We start from the raw sequence: 23508 nt of genomic DNA, 5'->3' as shown, positions 1-23508 counted from the left end.
AAAACTGTCTAACACTGGCAATTCAACAAAGCCCAGCCATAGCGTGATGCTGGGGTCCCTGCCACGAGGAGCTCCATGACCACCCATGAGGCTGCTGGGAGAGACGGTCCATGCAGGGTTGGAGGTGGGACTGGCCTGGTGAGCTCCCATCCTACCCTGGCAGACAGATCATCTGTATTAGGAGCAAACACTCTGGCACCATATTTGCAGCCCAGCACTTGGTAACCACCAGGCTAGACAGCATGGAAGGACCATTCCAAGTATATTGATTGATGATGTTCGGATTCATTCTAGCTGTGAAGGTGAGATAGCTTTCTCTGACTCAGCTCCAGGAATACTTCAAAGGAAGCCACAGCTCGAACGGGTGAAGAAAAACCCATGAACATGCCCATCTTCCACGCACTTCTCCCTATGAACCTCAATCCACAAGAGGCCCACATGCCTGTGGGTAAGAATGCCAGTGTGGGGGAGGCTGTAGAGGACAGAACAGAGGTGTCAAGGATGGGGCACATGCAAAGCTGACATGATGTCTCCGAACACATTAGTCAGTCATCATCACGGTGCTAAACCAAACAGCCAGTCTTCTAAAGAAGCTTATGTAATAGCTAAGCACAGGGAAATGGGAGTCAAATTACACATACTGCTTCTCCAGGCTTGGGGGAGTGTGGTCCACCCCCTCCCTTTGCAGGGAGATGAAAACTCCCTTTGCAGCTGGAGGGATCATTTTCCAAAGGAGGCCACCTGTGGCCAAAGAATGCCCTCCTGGATTACACATTTATTAAACAGGGGATGGCCATTCACACTGGCTAAGCCTGGAGTGGCCTCTGCCCGCTCTGCTGCCCTCTCTCAGTATGACATCCTTGGCTAAGCTTTCCTCTGTTGTGCCAACCTTAAGGGTGGTGGTGGCTTCTTGGAGCGCAGTGATGGCAGGAGTTATAAGACCCCATGTGATAACAGGAGAGATGTGTGCTGTGATCAATTAGTAATGTCTGCCACAGATGATGGCGTGGGATGTGGCTGCACGCGCTCAAACTAAATATGCAATTCTGTTCTGCGTCGGGTTCGCCTAAACTTGGATTTAAATACTTGCCTTTGCTCCATTGTTCTGAATCCTCTTGTCCTCAACACAAACATCTAGAAAGTTATCAGACTGAGTGGAAAGACCCCTCAAATACCAGTGTATCATTAAACCAAGGGCACTGCAGCCTCAATGGTAGACAAGGGTCAAGAATATCTTAGGTTCTAGTAAGAATTTCTCCAATAACTTGCCCTGCAGGGTAGAATGAAGAACTGTCCTCCATGACTCCATCCCCTTAAATTGACTGGATTCCAGTTCTAGAAAGAAGGATGCTAAGCCAGCAGGGACTGCCACCTCGCCCAACACTGCCCCTGGAGAGGAGGGAGATAAGCACCCTGCTCCTAACTGGGTGGGGTCCATATTTGAAGAGGGTGGGGCAGGGATCACTGCCTCATCTATACTCATCTATCCTAAGCATCTTGGGTCTCACGCCATTACCGACATAAAGGAGGAAGGGGACTCTGGTTTGCTTCCTAACAAGATGCCTCTCTCCACTTCAGAAACCTCAAAGATATCTCCTCCCCTTTAGCCAGGGGCGTTCTTAGCCAATTAGGAAGTATCTGATATGGGAATTTTTAAAAGCTTTTCATATAGTTTGTTCATGGAGTTTTGGAGAAAAATTCCAAGGAAACAAGGACACTAAAAAAACAGAGAGTTGGACTGAAAAAAGAAAGCCCTACACGGGAGGAAGAAAGAACAAAGAGCCAAAGGACGAGAGTAATGCAGACAATGGATACCAGTGAACTGCACAGCCAGGAAGTGGTGGGGCTGGGATCCGAAGCCAGGTCTATCTGATTCCACAGTCTACATATGTAAAAGGAGGAAGAGAAAGAAGGAACGGGGAAAAAAACTTTTAAAGAACCACAAATGCTTTAAAAGATCTTCCTCATGAAATGCAAGAAGATTTTAGAAAATCCAAGATGTTAATGACCTAGGAGATAAGAGGACATTTCGACTAACAAACCAGGCAGATCAATTTGTAATAAAACAAATACTTGTGCTGGAATCAGCATAGAGTAAAAACACATGCTTAATGAAACTAAAGGTACGCATCACAGAACCTATAACTTGTGTAGGTGAAATGAACCCAGAGATAAAGAATGCAGGGTAATAATGGGAGCTTCTGTGCACTGCACATCTTCCGTAGGTCAAATTCTTTACATGTAACATCATTTGGAATCACTGCACCAACTCTGCAATGTAGGTATTGTTCGCATTTCAAAGAGGAGAAAATTGAGCCTCGGAGAGGTTAAGAAGCCTATACGTTGGGCTGACCTTCCAGCTGCGTGTGGCTGGCAACTCTTCCGACTGGTCTGTGCCTGTGCTGTGACAGTTAAGTATTTTTAATATCTCCCCTGCTTGAAAATAAAAGACAAAACGTCAGACAGGGAAGATGGCCCACAGAAGCATGACTAGGAGCAAGAAGAGGCGTCCTTGCAGGAAAATAAATGAAATCTACACAGAGAGGGGATAATTGATTACAGTCATAACTTCCCTTACTATTGGAGCTGTCATCACCTTCAGAGGCTTAGGCAGGAAATATATGTATCTCATCCTAAATTTCATAAAATCTGCCTTCCAAGCCCTGTGAACTCAGCCCCCGTATGACTAGTGTTCCCTTTCTTGGTGAGCACTTTCTCATTTTCACTTCACCCAACAGCTCCCAAACCAGATTCATAACAGCAAAGTCCTCTCTCCTCTACTCTCCGGGAGATGAAACTGTCAATAGAATAAATCGGGAAGTTTGCAGACGCTCTGAATTTTGGTAAGTGAAGTTTCCACCCAATCCATGGGCTTTGAAGTCTCTCAGTGCTGGATCTGTGCCCTTTAAGTTACCGTGCAGAGAAGCAAGCCGTAGTAGACTGCCTTTACATCATTTTTGTTCCTCCCCTCTTTGATCTGCAGCCAAAGTTCCTTCGCTTTGAGTCCCTCCTCTTGGCTCCTCTTGGGTGTACAGAACTCCAAGCTTACCTCTGCCTCCCCTTTGACCGGCTTTATTTCTGTTGCACATAGTAAATTCTCCATAAGCCATAGATTCAGTCCCATGAAAGTGATGTTACTCTCACGATTGAATTTATCTCCTTGTATTGAAATTTCAGGTTCTCTTTGTTAGCCACTGGGGTCCACACTCACCTATCAGAGGCCCTAATATTATCTCATTCCTCTCACTCATCATTTTCTCCAGCAAATTTCTAAACATCCTCTCTATTTTATGTCATCAGTGAGTAACTAATTTCAGGATTTTCTTCTGGCAGTTTTATCTTCTAATTTACTTCCATTTTAAATTTAAAGCTGCATTCATTTAATCAATAAATAAATATCCACTGCCATCTACTATGTGCTAGGCAGCAAAGTAGCGGGGTTCTGAGGGCCCCTTAATGAACAAAGCTATCTGAAAGGTTCTGATCTGGTAATGGCAGAGCAGCTCTGATTGGACCTACTCTCTCACAATATAACTGTTGTGAACTCTGCACACACACACATACACACACACACACACAACCTACTGGAAAGCACTAGATTTGTTCACCCACAAGCAGACAGAAACGGAAGGGGAGTCAACCCTTGAAAGAAAGGAATTTGTAGTAGGAAAATTCCATGTTTTTGTAGCTTTTTACCCAAAGGCAGGTTCCAGTCAATGTCGCACATGGTGACTACAACCTGGATGAAAACCTTTGCTCATGCTGTTTGAGGAATTAAAAGGATATAGTTCAGGTAACTACAGTTGGAAAGTGAGGAGAAAAAAAATCCCAGAAAAGAGTCACAGATGGTAGCCCCAAATGCTGAGTAGAAATTCTGTCCAAATCTCCCTGAGTGATGCATGTACAGGGCAGGTTCCAAGCAGCCCAACTAAGGCTAAAAGGACTAAAGAAAGATTTCAGCTGCTGCCTACCCCAAACTGAGTTTTGAGTTTGTTTGGTCAAGTTAACTGATTTTTTAAATCATGACTGTTCTGAGGAACATAATAGAATCAAGAGTCTCTTCAAGTCTCATTCATAGTGTTCTAGATGTAACATAAAATTACTAGAAAAAAATTTTAGAAAGCAAACGGGAAAATGTGACTCAAACTCAAGAGGAAAGGCAATCAATAGAGATCTACCCCAGGATGACCCAGCTGTTGAAGTTAACAGATAAAGATTTTAAAACAGCTATTATATCTTTGCTCGAGGGTATAAAGGAAAATATGCTTGTAATAAATAAACAGGAAAAATCAGCCACAGCACAGAAACTACAAAGGAGAGCACAACTATTCATCAGATGGGCTAAATCCCTATCAACACCTTCTTCTGCATCCATGTGAGTTGTGCTTTTCACCAGGACAGTTACACAGTTCTGATATGAAATTCAATGCTCATTTTCTCAAGCATCTTCCAAGTGCCAGGTCTTGGGCAAGCTCTGGGGAGCAAAAATACAACAAAAAAATCTTAAACTCTGATCCTGAAGACCAGATATTTTCATCTGATGACATCTGGATAGACTGCTGCTCATTTCTCATGTCCTCCCTCCTCTTTCACTTCTTAAATTGGAAGAAGAGATTAAAGTCCTGCCATGGGCTCTATCTAGCTTCCAGATCACTCCTGATGGAACCATTTGTCCCACATAAATCACAGAGGGACGAGGGGCAGGCTGTCAGGTTTAATACACCTCTACATTCTCCTTCCACAGCAAAAGCATCCTCCTCTGGCTGATTACACAGATCAGATCTATAAAAAACTCAGGGTACAGACGTCAAAGAGAGTCAATGGGGAGGCACTTGTCATTTTTATATTATAACATCTCTTTATACAGTTCCATTAATGGGTGTTTTTCTTTTTCAAAAACTGTTAGGAAAAAGGTTCTCAAATTTGGCTTCATGTTGGAATCACCTGGAGATGCTGGGAACCTATATTAAGATCACAAAGCAAGACTACTATATATCCACCAGAGTGGCCAATTTTTTTAAGACAGAAAATACCAACGGTTGGCAAGAATTCTCATAAACCGAGTGGGAATATAAATTGGTACAGCCACTTTAAAAAACTGCTCAGCAATATCTTGTAAAGCTGAACATATGATGCCCTATAATCCAGCAATTTCATTCCTAGGAATATACCCAACAGAAATTTCTATATATATTCACCAAAAGGCATTTACAAGAATGTTAATAGCACTGTTTGTAACAGTTGCAAAGTATAAACTTTCCAAAATGCCCACCAACAGTAGTTTGGAAAAAAACTATGGTGTACTCACACAATGGAACATAGCATAGAAGTGAGAATGAACAATATACAATTACACTTGATGATACAGATCTCTCAAAATGTTAACCAAAATAAGCCACAAAAATGCATACTATATGACTCCATTTATGTAAAATTCAACAACAGGCAAAGCAAAACTATGCTATCAAATCATTATAGTGGGTTTGGGGTACAAAGACTTGGAAGGGGTATAAGAGGGGCTTCTGGAGTACTGATAATACTGTTTTTTGAGCAGGTTATGGCTTACGTGGGCATGTTCAATTGGTGAAAAAGTCATTCACTTAGGACATGTGTACTTTTCTTTGTTTTACCTTAATAAATCATTAAAATTAAGCAGCACTATTTACAATAGCCATGACACGGAAGCAACCTAAATGTCCACTGACAGATGATTGGATAAAGAAGTTGTATACATATACAATGGAATACTACTCAGCCATAAAAAAGGATAAAATAATGCCATTTGCAGCAACATGGATGGACCTGGAGATTGTCATCCTAAGTGAAGTAAGCCAGAAAGAGAAATACCATATGATATCACTTATATGTGGAATCTTTAAAAATGACACAAATGAACTTACTTACAAAGCAGAAACAGTCATAAAAAACAAATTTATGGTTACAGTGGGCAGGGAAGGGGAAAGGTGGCAGGATAAACTGGGAGTTCAGGATTTGCAGATACTAAATACTAGAAAATAGATAAATAAGGGTCTACTGTATAGCACAGGGAACTATATTCAATATCTTGTAATAGCCTAAAGTGAAAAAGAATATGAAAAGGACTATATATATATATATGTATAACTGAATCACTGTGCTGTACACCAGAAATTAACACAACATTGTAAACTGACTATACTTCAATAAAAATAAATTAATTAATTATTAATATTAAAAAAAGACAAGAAAAAAAAAACTAATGCCTGGGTCCCACATCAAGAGATTCTAGGTTAACTAGTCTGGGGTGCAGCCAGGAATCAACATTTTTGAAAACTCCGCAGGTGGGTCTACTGTGCATCCAAGAACCACTGTGTTAGAACTTGGCAACCTTCCTTACTATTTTCTGGAGCAGAAAGTGTTTCTGCTTCTCGAGAAAGTCTAAAGCACATGCTGTCTGTAGGACACTAGGAGCTCCAGAGGAGATCAATAGGTGTTACATGGGGAAAGGGTTCTGTGGTGAAATAAACAATTTTTAAATTTTTAATAATTTATTTTTATTGAACACTTACTACATTCCTTGAGCTAAGCTAAATGCTTTATCTACACTATTTCATTTAATCACACAACAAGCCTATGAGAAAGGTACTATTAATCCTCATTTTATAGAAGAGTAAACTAAAGTGCAGTGGCGTTAAGTACTTGCCCAAGGTCACACAGCCAGTAAGCAACAGGATTAGGATTCTGTCCTAGGATTCAAATCCTGTCCAAAAGGATTCAAATCCACATTGGCCTTGACACTGAAGCCATACTCTGAACCACTGCCCTTATTTGCCTCCCTAGGCACACTTGACTGCAGGACTTAACAGAGCATTCACTAGGCTAGTGTGGGCTTTGGGTTGCCAAGACAGGAACATAGAAGGCAGCTTTTCCCAAAATGTTCTTCTTGCTTCTATCTCTTACCTTCCAACCCACAATCCACACCACTGGCAGAGTTTTCATTCTGCCACAAGTCTGATCCTGTTTTTCCCTTGTAAGGAAGCATTAAATGCCTCCCCATTGCCTATAAAGTCAAGTCTAAATTTCTTGGCCTAATAGTCCAGACCATCCTGTATCTGGCTTTGATATTTTCAGCTTTATCCCTGGCTATCCTAACTCCTTCCCCACCCCTAAGCCACCAAGCACTCAATTTTCCAGCTACACTGAATAGGTCTGATGGGTTCACACCCCCGCAGTGGTACCCACCATTTGTTGAGACACATCTGCTACATGTCAGGTACTACACGTAAATTAACTGTGATCCCCACGATGAGCCTTTATCCCTCAAGTCACAACTAGTGAGTGGCAGAACTAGGATTTGAACACAGATTTAGATTTCTCTGCTACAGAGCCCATGGAGTTTTCACTCTCCACCACACTGCCTGCCTCACCTTCATTCGTGCTGTTCCATTGAGTGGCAATATCCTCCTTTCTCTCCACCTGGCAAGCTCTTCCTGGTTCTTTGAGAGCTCGCGCAAGTGCTGTAATGATAATATCGATCATGTCTTAAGTGCTTTCCAGGCACCATGCTCAGCACTTGACTTGCCTTGTCTCATTTACACAATATTGTCTCACGGCTCCTTTTATTCCCTCCAAAATTGCTCTTTATCTGTGCCAAATGGGTTTCTTTTCTCCTCTCTAATTCCAAGGCATTTGACCACATCTCTGTTGCGGCACTCAACACTCCGGAGTAATTGTTAGTTTCAGGTCTGCCTCTTCCATTGGACCAGATGCTCTCGAAAGACAAGAGACATATGCTATTCACCTTTACATCCACCCTAGAGTCACCCAGCATGTGGTAGGTGTTCAGTAGATAGAGAGGGTAGACAGGAGGTGGGGGACCAAGAGACTGAATTCACTGAGACTATTCTGTCAGTTCTATAGGCAGTGGTCCTCTGGCTTGGAACCAGGGCTGTAGCATCAAACCAGACAAAAGAAACCTGGCTGTTGGGGCAAGACAGTGGACACCAGAACCAGACCCAGGATGTACCTTCCCTGGCTCCTCCTTGCCATCCATGAACGGATATGTCAGGACTGCCTCTCGCTCCACAGAATCTTTTCAACTCTGCTTGCTTTGCAGTTGGCTCTACAGATCCCAGCTTAGAAGGTCTGCTGTAAAATGATGGATAGTTTCATCCCACAGCACTGTTTCAGATATTCTCAACCACTGCTTGCCCTGTGTTGTTCTTAAGTTATCCCAAGCGAATGAAGAGCTAGCTGAGGCAGGTGGCCCAAGGAAAATGTATTGCTAAGGCATGGATCCCCACAGGCGGTAAGATCAGGTGATCATACCTCTTTCTAAATGGATCTATTCTTTTTGAGGAGGAGGCCCTTTGACAAGACAGAGACACCTTTGATGCTCACTCATTCACTGAACGCCCGTTATGCGCATCCAGTCTACAATGGGCACTGTTCAGAGCACACCTTGTAACCCTTGCGGTAACCATCGATTCATGCTACCCATGTCCAACCTCTATGGGCTCCAAGCTCATGGATCTTCAAAGCTAGCCTTTTACTCTCTTGCTTTCACTCTTTCTGGACTAACATACACAGTTGCCCAGGTAAGTGTGATGGGTAATCAGCACCAGCTGCAGACTCAGCTGCATTTCTGTTCAGCTGCCCTCAAACAAACCCCATTAGTAAACATGCAAACCACCAAAGAGACTATTTCAAAATTACTTATCCCTTTCTAGCTGCCCACCTCTTCCGCTGCCCCCACTAGGGGTGAGCTGCGTGCACTTTGTCCTACTAACAAGTCATTTTCTTTTGACGATTTCAAGTACCCACCTCCCACTGGGATAAAGTGTACACTGTATTTTACAAATTCTTCTGTGATATTCTTGAAGAGTTTATCAAACAAAACTGAGCTGAGACTTTTCTCCAGCACAGCTCAAAGCATACCGCTTTGTTCTTACTTTATTTGTCCGCAGGTCTGCTTCCTTCAGGAGGCAGAGACCAACCTAAGGATAGGAACTGGTTTAATTTAATTTTTCTAGCTCAAATTCCAAGCATCAAGCCAGGTAAAACGTAGTTCTTGAATATTTAACAATCTTTATGTAGCCACAGTCTAAAGGGTAATAAAATTTGAAGTACCTTGGAAGCTGACTGAGAAACATGCTTTCTGTTTTATTCCTATCTGAATCCGGCAAAAATTAAAGTTACTTAATACTCAATGTTGGAGAAGGGGGTGAGAAAGGGGGCATTCACACACCCGGTCGAGGGCATAGAAATTGGTTTGGCTCTTGGGAGAATAATTTGACAATGTCATAGTTCAAACAGCAGGGAATTTTCCTTACAGATAAAATCATACCAGTGTACAAAGATACACGCTGTACAAGCAAGGATGTTACAGCATCATGTGTGCATAGTAGGAAGAAAACTGGAAATAATCACTATCAGCAAGGGACTAGAAAACAAATGACGGTAAAGTTTTATCACTGGACCATCATGTAGCCTTGAGGAGGAGGTGGATCTACGTGTGTTGACATATGCTAAGATAAATTAGGTGAAAAAGGAAGTTTCAGAAGAGTGCTGTCTAGATATGTTAAAAAGAAAAGAGGATAAACATGTAAATGAATGTGGATTTGTATATGCATAAGAAATATATGGAAAGACACATAAAACATTCAGGGATTTCTTCTGGGGAAAAAGAATGAGTGGCGGGGGATGATGACTGGGGAAACTTCACTTTCGATTTTCCACATTTCTGTACTATTTGAATTTTAATAATGAGTTTGTCTTTTTATCGTTAAAAAGCATAAGATACAATAAGAAAACAAAAGCTTGATTTCATATGTAAAAAAAAAAAAAAAGAAGAAGAAGAAAACAAATGAAATTCTGGAGAAACTCTTCCCTAGTTCTTTATAAGGCAAGAGGCAAAGACTCCAAGGCAAAGTCTGCTCTCTGCCCAGGCCATGGGGGAGCCGGTGATGACTACAGAGTTCCAGAAAGGAATCTGGGGACAGGGAGTCACTGAGAAGAGCCAAGAGCCCTGAAAAAAATAAGTGTGAGGATGTGTGCCTTCTACTTGCTCTTGGATGACAGGAAATAAAGCCAGTTCTGACTGAGACTCTGAAACATTCTGGGAGCCAAGAAATTCTGAGAGCTCACCAGGCTGGCATGGACACTGGGGCCTGTAACCAGAGCCAAGAAGCAACAGCTAGGAATGCCTAGGTAGGTAACAGACATAAGTAACCTGGGTGCACAAAAAAGCAGACCCAGCCCCCAGGGACGTAAGTGACACAGGGCTCGGCTCACCTATGCCCTCTGCTCTGAAGCTGTCTATGCCTCCCAGGGGCTGCCTTTACTGATACTACTGTAATAACAGTTGTTGGCATGTATCAAGTATACCCTGCGCACCAAGCACAGGCTAAACAGCTAACCCTGTCATCCCACGCTATTATTATTCCCATCTTACACATGGGGAAACTGAGGCTCAACGAAGTTAGTGAGTAACTTCTCAAGGTTACCGGAAGTGGTAGAGGCAGGGATCGAACCCAGGTCTGACTCCGGAGCCAGCCTTTCCCCCATCTGGGGAAGAACTAGAAAAAGGCACGCCCTCAGGGCAGGGACAGCTTATGAAGTACAACAGCATTTATGTCCCAAAAGCCCGAGAGGGTAATGATTACGTGCAAGGACTCTGAAGCCAGATGTCCTGGTTTCCAATCCTGACTCCACCACCTACGAGCTGTGCGACCTAGGGCAAGTCATCGAATCTCTGTGCCTCACTTTCCTCAGCAATAAAATCAGGGGCATAGTCATGTCACCTCTTAGAGTTGCTAGGAGGACTAAAAGCTAAATAGTGCTTGGCTCACAAAAAGCGCCAAATGTTAACAATTATTATTAATATAAAGAAAAAGATGCCCTTCCTTCTAGGCAGATGTAACACTGCAGGGGTTGGCGAGCAGAGCAGGCTAGCTGTCGGCCCCTCCGTCAGCTGGGTGCCAGCAGGCAGTACACAGCTCTACAACCTTACACATCCTGCTGAGCAATTAACTTCCACGTGCTGCCAATTCTTCCTGTCGGCTTCCCCTCCAGCAGCCTGGCTAGGAATCAGAATCGCCTGGCACACTTTTAAAAAATACAGACTCCCAGGGCCCAACCTTGGCCAGTTCTGATGCAGGTGGGCCGGGCTAGGGCCCAGGGATCTGGATGTTTAATAAGCCCCGGGTGACCAGGTGACCCAAGAACAGTGTGTCCCTGGACGCATGTTTCTGGAAGCAAGAGACGCCCCTCACACCGGTTCTGGCTGTTTCCATTGCTCCTTGGGAGCAAGCAGTCTTACCCTCATGCTTGGTCCCAGACCCGGGCACAATGAGAAGGAGCGCAGTAAGTAGGCCAGCCCGCAGAGCAGGTGGCTGCGTGCACAGGCACAGCAGGCTAATTCTGCTTTTGTGCTTGAGTGGGTGACACCAGGGACCCCTCACCTGTAGTCTGGGGTTCCCCAGACCCTTGCTACCCAAAGCGCAGTTCTCAGACCAGCAGAATGGGGGCTTCTTATAAATGGGGATGCTCCGTCCCCAGACCTACTGAATCCAATTCTGCATTTTACAAAAACCCCAAGACGATGGTGAGCAAGTTGGAGGCACATGCCTGAGATCCCTTTCCCCCAGCAGAGTAAGTTCTAACCAATGTGCACCTCCGACCTGTCCAAACACCCTCTGGGGCCAATCTTTTCCTTCAAACTCCCGAAGAGCCCTGGAAAAACAGTCTGGTCTTTTCAATAGCCCAGATCCACGCTCAGCAGCCAGCCTGGGTCTCACGGTGAACCTTTGCTTTAATGAATTATTTATTTCAAAGTCTACTTTAAAAGAAACCTTCCTAAATTAAAGGGAGACACAACAACTGAAAGCTTGAAATTGACACAGAGACAACAACTCCAGCCTCTATAAACCCGGGGCGTAAAACATTCCCTTCTTTTGTACAGAGTCGTGACCCCAACTTCCCTGGCCAAAGCCATCCAAAGACATCGAATACCCAAAGAAAACAAGCCATGTCTTCCTGTTGGCCAAGCTTCAAATTACTGGGCAGATTTCACACTGGAGCTTGACCTCATTAATCCAAGGCCTATCACATTGCTGTGAATGTCAGTGGAAAAATAGCCATTCAGTGGGTTTCCTTCATTCCACCAGAAAGGGAAAAAACAGGAAGCTGACAGCAGCTGCGCCCCAGCTCAGCAAATCCCAAGGGCCTAGCTGACAGGGCGTTCCTTGCGAGCACCTATGTTCCCTGCACCGGACTGCTTGTCCAGATAAAGGTGGGTCCTGCATCTGTCTAGGCAAAGTGCAGCAGCGATTGGAGCAACACTTCAGATAATTCGGGCCCCTAAACACCTGCTCAGGAAGGGAAATAGCTTGGTCTGAATTTCTTTGGCCTGAATTACCCATTGGCTGTTCATCATTCAGGTTCATCTCAATCTCTTTTTGCCCATTCAAAATGTCCTGCAAGCCAAACCTCTGGGACTCCAAGGGACATAAGGCCTTCCAAGTCCTCATCCATCCCTTTAATGCACATTGATTGTCTCCCATGTGCCGGCCATCGGGCTGGGCAGCTGGGGACACGGGGCTGAATGAATCAGACACAGTCACTGATCTTAGTGGCCTCCTGTCCTGTGTAAGCTTTCTTAGCCTCGGCACTACGGACACGTGGGGTCGGGAAATTCTTGGTGGTGGGGGGTGCCCTGTGCACCATAGGATACACTGCTGCATCCCTGGCCTCTGCCTACTGGATGCCAGCAGCTCCCCTCCCCCTCCGCACATCCCCACCTGTGACAACCAAAATTGTCCCCAGACATTGCCAAATGTCCCAAGGGGTCAAACCGCCCCCAGTTGAGAACCATCAGCCTAGTGGGGGAGACAGTAAAAGAATAATGACACAAATAGCCATATAATCACAAGTATGGTAATTATGGAGGAGAATTTTGTGGATAGTACACCAGTATTGTCTACAACATGGAAGTCAATTTTATGTATGATTACAAATCCTTGTGACAATTCTGAATTATGTATATATGACCTATATTGCCAGATGATGAAATTTTGGCTTAAGGAAGTGAAGAAATTGCCCAAGGCCCAAAACCCAGTGAAAGGCAGAGGCAGGATTTGAACCCTGGCCCTAAACTTTGCCTCTTGTGGAAAAGGAAATTCAAGCCTTTGTTTTGATGTCTTCAGTACACAGGTGGCGGATGTGGTCACGTGATGCTCTGATCAGCCATCCTAAAAAACTCAATCCTTCCTGGGGTCACCGTGGAGCTCAACCACCAGCTGCTGCATCAATCATACTGCAAACTGTCTGCAACAAGGCACATTTGTGGGACACCGGCTGGCCGAGGAAGGCCACCCTGGCTTCTGAAACATATGAGAACACTGTCCCCTTGCCAAGTGCCTGCACACGGGGCCTTCCCTAAAATCAGGGCCGGGAGAGAATGGGGCAGTCCCCAGGTACCTGGAGCACATTCCACTGTGCCCCATCTCCAAGATGCCTGCTGCCCAGCATCCAAGAGTATACAGTGAAAGAAGCCATACATTGTGCTGTCAGCTTTAGATACTTACCAACAGCATGAGTGAGGGGGTACACGGTAGCACAGAGCAACTTTGGAGACTCCCAGACATGAGTTCCTGCCAAGGATGAGCCACCTGCCTGTTAGCAAAGGGCCTCACCCTCTGTGTCTCAGTTTCCCCTTCTGTGCAGTGGGGATAAGTGTATCTACTTCGAGAAGCTGGTATGAGGATTGGATGGCAATGCAGGCAAAGACCTTGGACAGTGACCAGCACCCAGAAAAGTACTCGGTACAATATGATGGTCAATGAGGGAGCCAGAGTGTGACACTTCCTCCACCCACATCCCCTTCCTTCAAATGAGAGTCCCAGGAAGAAAGAAACAGTTGCGGAAGTAGCAAAAGCAGCTCAGGAGGAAGGAGGGGGGCCTCTGTGCTTTTCAGGTAGAAGGAAGAGGAAGGGACAGTTAACGCACTGGCAAACGGGCACAGGTCAGCCCTTCCCGGCCTGCAGAAGTTAATCCCAGACTGCAATCTGACAGCACTCTGGAAGCTGCAGGGTGGCTGCTTCAGGTGAGTGAGCATTTAGTCATTCGGGATCCCTTGGCAGGTTGGCCTCTGCCTCCCTCCCTGGCCTCTACTCCTGCCCCTGCCTCTGTCACACCCTAGGGTGACGCTGTTCCAGCTGTAACTGCTGCCCACTGCTCTCCAGGACACCAGGCACTCTGAAGCCTCTGTGACTTCGCACAAGCTGTTCTCTTGGCTCGGGCTGCCCACCCGCTGCCACCTGGAAAACCATCTCTAAAGGGCTCAGATGTGCTCCCACAGCAAAATTCGCCCGCCTGTTACTGGTCATCGTCAACTAATAATAATAATAGCAGCTAACATTTGCCAACACTGATTAATACCTAGAAGGCTCTGAGCTGAGGTTTTTACCCACATGGGCTCACTTTTCTCCTCATATCACCACCCAAGAGGCAATGCTTCTGTCCATCACCACCCAGGTACAAGGTGGCAGGTTCAGGAATGACACCTGGGTTGGTTAGCTGAGCCCACCTGTCCATCCATCCCTCTACAACCCTTTTTGCCTCTTGCCAGTGAAGCTGTTATCCCACGGTGTCCTCACTGTCACCTTTTGCCCATAGACTGCAAAGCCTGAGAGCTGCCTTATTCGTCTTGAAATCCCTTGCTAAGCACAAGGTCTAGAATGGAGTAAACATCCACTGAATGAATCAATAAATCCTGAAAAATGGCAGCCAGATGAGAAAGGCTGAATGACAGACTTCCTGGGGACAGGCCTACACTGAACTTGAATTCCCTGAAATCAGGGCCCCAGGCTGAGGGGCTTTCCCTGCCTTGATAGCTAGAGGCAGAAGAGGTCTGATTTCCCCTGGACTGGAGGCGGTGGGACCTGTGAGAGCCCAGTGCAAAGGAGGAAACCGTGGTGATGGTGATGATAATCATTTCCTGCATTCCTGTCCCTACCGGGTGCTGTACTAAGCACTTTCTATGCATCACAGTCTCACAGAGTCCTCACAACCCCATGAAGTAGGCATTACTGTTATTCCCATTTCACAGATGAGAAAGCCAGGACTCAGAGAGAGTAAATCATTTACCCAGGTCACAGAGCTTTTAAGTAGAGAGCGATCATCTGAACCAGACCTGTTTGGCTCCCTTGCTCTTCACACTTGGGGCTTTTTGTAAGAGGAAGGCTTGTCCAAGCCCTCCGTGAATCCCAGTCTCTTAAGATGTACTCAGCATAAAGAAGGTCATCCTAGCCTCTGCTGGAAGAATGCCACTTGGGACCCACTATACACCAATCACTTCAAGTCCTGGGTGCACGTGGCGTGGGGTTGGGGGTGGCAAGGCTGGGAGAGGGATCAAGTTTGGGAGAAGCGTCAAGGTTCAGTGAGGTGACTGAGGGTCCAAGTACAGCACAGGAATCTAGGTATGTGCCTTCCGTGATCCATAAAACCAGGCTGGCTGCAACCTCCATGGGTTAGAGAATGTTGACTCTGGATATGGGGAGTGGGCTTTGAGAAGAACCTGGGGCCCTAGTTTCCAGAGTCCAAATGGGCTCTGCAAAAGGCTGTGGCCTTAGGGAAAAACCTACCTTCCAGCATCAGCATCCTCTTAGCCCTGTGGCTCAGGCTCCTGAACAGACTTAACAGCTGGATTAGAACTTATCCTCCACTCCAGCATCAATTACGAAAGACAACAAAGTCTGAGCATGCACTGGGCCTTGCCTGCCACATCCCTCCATGCCAGGGGAGATTCAGAGAGCGCGAGGATGTGAGGAGCCCCAACACAGGAACCCCAGAGGATGAATGGCACAGCAAGAGGAGACCAAAAGAGGATCAAGCTGTCTTCCTGAGGAAGACATTTCAGAGGCTGGGAAGAGCTGGTACCGGGAGAGGGGTCAGGAAGTTCCCAGGGAGGGGAACACTGTTGGATAGACTCCAGGTGATGGGAAGTTACAAAGCTGAAGGTCCAAAGTGGCCTGGTTGACATCTTGCCTCCAACATCCTGGAGGCAGGTGGGAGATGGGGAGCTGGGGAGGGGTGAGTGGGACGGCCCTGGGAGCAGGCCCAGAGCTGAAAGGATTCACCAGCGCCCACCAGCCGCCTGCAAGCTGCCTCTTTCTGACAGCGCTGAGGGAGGAAGATGAGGAAACTCCCTCAGCCCCTGCAGAACCACCCACCAGGGCTCCACTTCTGCTCCAGCCTAAAAGAGACACGCCCCACTCCAAACCATTCCAAAAGGCGCCAGTATTAACCTAAGAGCATTCACACTGCGGTGCCCGCTGCACCCAGCACTTCACAGGGTCCTCTCTGCATCCTCCCACGGCCTGATTAGCCCCACTTCCTAGATGTAACTTGGGCTGGGAGGCCAAGTGCCTTGCCCTCAGGCAGAGAGCTAGTCATTGGCTGAACTAAGAAGCTTTATTACCAATCGAGGAGGAGGCGTCCCAAATGGAGGGGTTTTCTCCCGTGCTTCACCAGCCATGGGAAATGGAAAGGCCCACAGGGAAGTACCCCCACGGGCCCAGGCGGCTAACCGCAGGCCCCTTCCCCGGAGAGCCCTACGGGCACAAGGGCGCCTGGTACCTCGGGCCCCGGGTCCCCCCCAGAGGGCGATTCAGAGGCGGCACCTGGTGCCCGGGGCCTCTGGGAGCTGGTGGGCGCTTCTGACAGCGAGAACAGGAGCCCATTATGTGGAATCCAATCACATGGGCGCGCAAGCAGCTCGGCTTTCGGTTCTGAGAAGCGCTTATGCAGCAGCGTCTGTCCCCCTGGGCTCCCGAGATGCCCGGGAGCATCGGGCCTCCGGCTTTACTGGCGGCCGTTCTTTGAGGGCCAGATTCAAAGCTCGTCTCGGCTCAATTATCCGCCCGAGGCTGGGAGCTGCATCATCAGAATCTCCCGCTAAGCCGGTCAGGACTGGGGGAGGAGGTGGAGGGAGGGAGGGAGTCAGCCTCAGAGAAGAAGGCGGGCAGAGAACGACACCCCCTCCCCGCACCTCCTGGCTCTCCACTCGGAACGATCTGGGCAGCTCAGCCGGGGCGCTTCGGGTGACCTTGGGGAGACCCCTCTGCGCGACCTCTCTGAGGAGGGCTGCACAGTTTCTGCCCATCCTAGGCGCTCGGGGGCGCTCCTCCGGCTGGAGTTGATGCGCGGGACTTGGGAGGAGAGGAGCGCTCCTGGCGCAGCGGCCGGAGCAGCGGGCGCACGGCGGCCCTTTGGAGACGCCGGGAACAACCATGCTCCGAGTCTCCCCGGGGCTGCCGGGCGCTGTCAGCTGGATCCCGCGGCAGGCGGGTCTGCACGCAGGAGCGCTTGCCCTGGGGACCTTTCCCGCCCCGGCAGGAGCGCTCCCGCCGCCCAGCCACTGCCTGAGGGGACCAAGCGCCACCACGCGAGGGGGCGGCGCCCCCGTGCCGAGACCCAGGCTGGGCGCCGGGACTGTTTGGTGCCGGTTGTGGCTCCCACTACCCGGCATCGCATCCCCCGGCAGACGGCGGCCCAGAGCCCAGAACCAGCCCAGGAGCCCCCTACCCGCCCCAAGATCCGGCCATGGCGGCCCCAGCCAACAACCTGCCAATGCACCCCCTACCCTGGCATCGTCTCCGGAAGAACGCCCCTACCCCAGCCCGACTCCTCGGCCCTGAGCTCCTGGTACCCGCCTTTCCAGTTTCCCCTTAACCCTCAATTATCTTCTGCCGACCGCCCTTCCCCAAAGCGCCCAGCAAACCCCTGGCCAGACCCTCGGAGGCTGGGACAACCTCCCCGCCGCGATCCTTATCCCTACTCTGTCAAGCCGCAGAGCGCAGGGAGGCAGGCGGCGCCGCCGGGGAACTCACCCGCTCTCCCGAGCCCTGCCCCGGGCGGCTCCCGGCCCTGGCTCCGTCTGTCCGTCCCTGAGCCGCAGCTGCCGGTGCGGCGACAGAAGCCTGCTCTGCTCCGCCGCGAGCCTCCGCACCGCCCCTCGGCTCCTCCCCCAAGGCGGGGCCTGAGCTCGAGGGAAGGGGGTGCGCACGCTCGACTAGACCTGGCAGGCGACTGAGCTCCGGGAAGAATCCCCGCCTCTCCGGGTGCGCTCACCCCCCCCCAACTTTGAGCAGCTGTAAATTGAAAGGCGGATGGGGGTCCGCCAAGGTTTGAAAGAGTTTTCCTTACGGTCTTCCTCCTAGCCTCCAACACCACTACCCTGGAAAGAGGAAAGCCCAGGACTGTATTCCTGCTCCCATTTGATGGAAGGGCATCATGAAGCCCAGAAGCCCAGAGAGCTGCAGTAAACCACCCAAGGTCACACAGCATTAGTACCAGTGATAGCAATTCAAGTCTCCTACCTTGAAGGCCTGCGCAGCCTGAGTCTCAAGGCTTCCTAGGGTATCAAGGAGCCCAACCAGGCCTTACCCCGGGGATGAGCCTGTGGGAGCAGGTCCCCCAGCTGGGGAGCCGGGGCGCGAGAACGAGACTAGTGGGAGCATGGGGGCCGTGGCCTGCGACGTCGAATCGCATCATTTCCTCTTTCTGGAAAGAAAGGAGGTGAGGCGGAGGAAGGAAGTGGTCGTACCTCCATTGACGTCCGCCACTGAGTGACAGGCGCAGGATCTAGAAAGGGGCTGCCTCCCTCAGATCTAACGCTAAAAATAAAACGCAAAACACACCCGGTGACTTCTATCATCTAACTCAAGCCTCCTTCCTGAGGTGATGGCCCCTGCGCTCCGCACCATCTTTCCTTTACAGGACAATGGATTTAACTATTTTTAAATTGCTGTTGAGGGGACCCTTCTCTCCACTCCCACCCTCCAGGAAGAGGAGAGAAAGTTAACAAACAAAAGGGGGAAAAATCCATCCCCAAACATTCTCTGGAATCCACACTCGCTGAACACTGGCTTTAGAACAATAGAGTTCTCTTCTCCACAAAGGGCCTTGTTTCCTGAGCTTTCTCGGGCTTCAGATTAGAGCCCTTGGCACCCCAGGGCCAGCCAGTGGGGCACCAAGAAGGTTTAGGTTTGGGGAGTTTGGGAGTGATACCCAGTTAATTCAATTCTTAGCAGTCTTGTTCACAGAACTCCTTTACTCATTATTATGTAGCAACCTTCTTCTGAGTCTGAGGATATAATCTGAGTTTAGTGATTTCCTGTTTGCTAAGAAAACTCCAAAGCTTTCTTGGGGCAGTGAAAACCTCCGGATTGGGCTGACTAGGGGCTCCCAACCCCACCAATTCCTTTAAAAGCCCCTCCTCAATTTGCCCCCTGGCTTCCTCTCAGTTCATTAATAATCCAGTTGTGCATGACACTGTTTCAGTAAGAGCAATTAGAGAGCAGAACAGGTGGGGAAGATTTTAAGTGATGTTTAAAATAACCCAAGGGCCTCATTGTTCTCTGCAGAATGTTTCCATTGATTTATCATGAAGAGCTGTGGGCCGAGGGTGGGACTCCATCTCTCCAAGGCATGCACAGAACTTGGAGCCTGCCTTCCTGAAGTGATGCTTTGAGTATGGGCCCAAATCCCCATGCTTTGCTATTCACTTACACGGCTCACAACATTTGATACCAAAAGTTCAAGTACATTCAGAATCAGATGGAAGACTCACTTCCTGATTTCAAAACTTACCACCGAGCTACAGTAATCAGGACAGCATAAGGATAGATGTGGATTAATGGAATAAAACTGCGGTTCCAGATATCAACCCTTACATTTATGATCAATTGATTTTCAACAAGAGTAACGACAATTTAATGGGGAAAGAATTGGGGTTTTTCTTTCCCAACTAACAGTACTAGGACAACTGGATTTCCATATGCAAAAGAATGAGTTTGGACCCCCACCTCACACCATATACAATTAACTCAAAATGGATTAAGGCTGAAATGTAAGAGCTAAAACTATAAAACTCTCAGAAGAAAACATAGCATAAGTCATGACCTTGGGTTAAACAGTGGTTTCTTAGGTATGGCACTTAAAGCACAAGCAACAAAGGGAAAAATGGACAAGTTGGACTTCATTAAAATGAAAAACTTCTGTGCTTCAAAGGACACCACCAAGAAAATGCAAAGATAACTGTTATGGGCTGAACTGTGTTCCCCCAAAACTCACAAGCTGAGCTCCTAACCCCCAGTATCTCAGACTGTAACTGTATATGGAAATAAGATCTTTAAAGAGGTAATTAAATCAAACTAAAGGCCCTTAGGATGGGGTCCTAATCCAGTATACCCAGTGTCCTTATAAGAAGAGGAACAGACACCAAAGATGCCTTTACAAGGGAAAGGCCATGTGAGGACACAGGGAAAAGACAGCCACCTACGAGACCAAGAGAGGCCTCAGGAGAAACCAAGTCTGCAGACACCTTGATCTTGGACTTCTAGCCTCCAGAACTGTGAGAAATAAATTTCTGTTGTCTCAGCCACCCAGTCTGTGGTATTTTGATATGGCAGCTTAGCAAACAAATGCAATACCCACAGAACCCACAGAATGGGAGGAAATATTTGCAAAGCATGTATCTGATAAGGGACTTGTCTCTAGACTATAAACGGAACTCTTATAACTCAATAATAAAAAGGCAAATAACAATTAAAAATGAACAAGGAATCAGAATAGATACTTCTCTAAAGAGGATGTGCAAATGGCCAAGAGAAGATGCTCAACTTCATTAGCCATCAAAGAAATGCCAATCAAAACCATGATGAGATACAATTTCCAACTCACTAGGATGACTATAATCAAAAAGACAGGGAATAACAAATGTTGGCAACTGGTCAACTGCAACTCAAGTCAACTCATAGTTACATATAAATTAGACAGAAAGCAGAATTTGGGTGATGAAATGGTTGCTACGATGTGAGGCAAGGCAACCAGAAGAAAGAGGGCCAAGCAACTCCTGAGTCTATGAAAAAAAAAATGAACTAATTCAGCCTCAAGGGGATTGGTTTTAGAAGTTATCTGATCCACTGTTTCTTGATGCCAACCAGTGGGCAAGTGCTGAGCAGGCTGCATTCATTCATTCAACAAACGCTGAGTTCAGTGCCTGGTCCAGAGTAAGCCTGGAGAAGTGGCTGATGGTGAAGATGCTGGCTCCAGGCCAGGACCAACCAACAGAAGTGCCAGAAGTGCAGAGGGTGCCCGTGGGTTCCAGTGAAAATGACCAAGTGGGAGAAACGCGTGCTGGGTAGGAGCCCGGGCTCTGCCGTGAACTCGCTGGCGGTCATTTCCCCTTCCAGAGTGTTGGTTTCCTGATCTGCAAAACTATGATTGTACAATACTTGCCTGTCTTTGTGTATTTTCTCCCATGTCCCTGTGCTTCTGAGGGAAGTGACCTTTCTTCGACCTGTGCTGTTGTAAACGCCCCAAAGAGCACACCATGGGAGCCCCATTTTAAGTGGTGAGGAGGGAACACCAGATGTTTTCAGGTAGCAGGTGAGTTCAGCCCCATGTCGCTCAGTCCTGTGCTGCAGTTTAAGGGGAACCAGGAACAGGGGAAGTCGGTTTTCATTTTTATATTCAGGTTAGAGAGAACTCTCTTAGCCCAGTGGCTCTCAACCCTGGCAGCACGTTGGAGTCACCAAGGAAGCTTTTTAAACATGCTGATGTCCAGGCTGCACCACAGGCCACTTGAATCAGATTTGGGAGGTGCGGCTCTTACTTTTAAAAACATATACAAAGATCACAAAAACTCCCTAGGGGAGTGGAAAATGCAAGGTGCAGCCAGGCTAAACTAAGCCTCAGCCCCAAGCCTGTTTTCTCAAACTTTGGGGAGCACAGAATCACCTGGCGCGGGGGGGGGGGGAAGGGGGAAGGAAAGGAAGACGGTGTTAAAATGCTGCTTCCTCTAGGCCTTTCCTTTGCACCCCTCTCTCACTCTTGGGTGTAGGATGGGGCCTAGCAATATGCATTTAACTGATTCTGAACGATTCATCTTAGCTAATGCCTCCGGCTACCTTGATAGCAACACCTCATTCTCCTGTATCCCTTACTTTGACTTAACCAGGGTTTCCCAAACTCCCTGAGTAGAAAAGTCACATGGGGCCCTTATTAAAAATGCAGGCAAGTATCATATGATAGCACTTATCTGTGGAATCTAAAACAAATGGTGCAAATGAACTTTTTTACAAAACAGAAACAGACTCGCAGACATAGAAAACAAACTTACGGTTACCCAAGGGAAAGGGGGGGTTGTAAATTAGGAATTTGGGATTAGCAGATACACATCACTATATATGAAATAGATAAACAACAAGGTCCTACTGGATAGCACAGGGAGATATGGTCAATAGCTTGTAACAACCCATAATGAACAAGAATATGAAAAAGAAAATGTATATGCATACCTGAATCACTTGCTGTACACCAGAAACTAACACAACATTGTAAATCAACTATATTTCAATTTTTTAAAAAATGCAGAAGCCACTTTGCAAGCACCAATGTAATCATTGATTGAGGAGGCAAGAGTCATCAAGAGATGCTGGAGCCACTGGGTGAAAAGTTGGATAACAGAATATTCACATGGTTCAAAGTATCAGATCAGTTACTGATTAAAAAGTTACATTCACAACACAGAGAACCAGCAGTCTACCCCTTAGCCAGCGACCAAACCCAGCATCATGGAGAGCGGAACAGCCTGACATTGTGTGCCCCCTTGTGATGCAAGAAGGTGTACTCAACATCTTCTATGTCATATTCTTGCCAAAAATACTTAACCTGATTTTAATCATGAGGAAAATTTAGACAAATCTAGAATGTGGGGCATTCCACAAGCCGGGGCTCTCTTTTAAAAAGCTAATTGTTTTAAGGCAGCAAGTTATTCTAGATTAAAAGAGATGAAAGGGACATAACAACAACAACAACAAAATATATATATATATATATATATATATAAAATGTGTGGACTTTGGATCCTGGATTGAAAAAGTAAATAGCTATAGAAGAAATTTTGTACACCACTGAGGACTGAACTCTTGTTTGGGTATCAGATGACATTACTGATTAATGTTAATATTCTGAGACGTGATAATGGTATTACGGTTACGGAGGAAAAGGTCCTTATCTTATTCTTAGGGGATGCTTGCTGAGGAGAGGGCGACAGAGGGAGAAAGAAAAGCCTAAATGTGTCAAGACGTTAACAACTGGTGAATCTAGGTGAAGGGTATTCAAGGGTTCCTTGTACTTTTCTTTCAATTTCTCTGCAAGTTGGGTATCTTTCAAAAGAAAAAAAAAATTGGGGGAGTAGGAAGGGATGCAGATTCCTGAGGCCCTCCCCTTGTAGATTCTGGTTCAGTGGACCTGGAGTGCAGCCCGGATCTGTATTTCTTCAGGAGTGCCCAGGGTCTTTTCAGTCTGGCCCAAGGCTTCACCGTCCCTAGAGGCGCCCCCAGCAACTGTGCCTCTAGATGCTTTGGGCTCCTCCAACACCCCACCGGGCCCTACCATCTCTTGACACATCCGCTTCCCTCTGCCTGGCCTGCTGCTCGCTCTTCCCCTGCTCACCCCCAT

The 23508-nt window shown here is 47.3% G+C and overlaps 1 protein-coding gene across 3 annotated transcripts in view; it reads right to left on the bottom strand.

Moving 5' to 3' along the window:
- PPP1R16B (protein phosphatase 1 regulatory subunit 16B) overlaps nucleotides 1-18510 on the bottom strand; it is a 94218-nt gene extending 75708 nt beyond the window's left edge. For 2 of the 3 annotated variants that reach the window (XM_074347268.1, XM_074347270.1), the window contains exon 1: nucleotides 17871-18027. The gene's annotated coding sequence lies outside the window, so the exon portion shown is untranslated. Of the gene's footprint in view, nucleotides 1-17870; nucleotides 18028-18359 lie in introns of those variants that run through there. The other variant, XM_074347269.1, reaches the window with a different exon arrangement.
- Between the last annotated feature and the right edge of the window lie 4998 nt (nucleotides 18511-23508).

This window comes from Camelus bactrianus, chromosome 19 (genome assembly GCF_048773025.1).
Source record: "Camelus bactrianus isolate YW-2024 breed Bactrian camel chromosome 19, ASM4877302v1, whole genome shotgun sequence".
Classification (NCBI taxonomy): Eukaryota; Metazoa; Chordata; class Mammalia; order Artiodactyla; family Camelidae; genus Camelus; species Camelus bactrianus.
The sequence above is the reverse complement of the archived record's forward strand: the minus strand, read 5'-3'. Positions and strand labels throughout refer to the sequence as shown.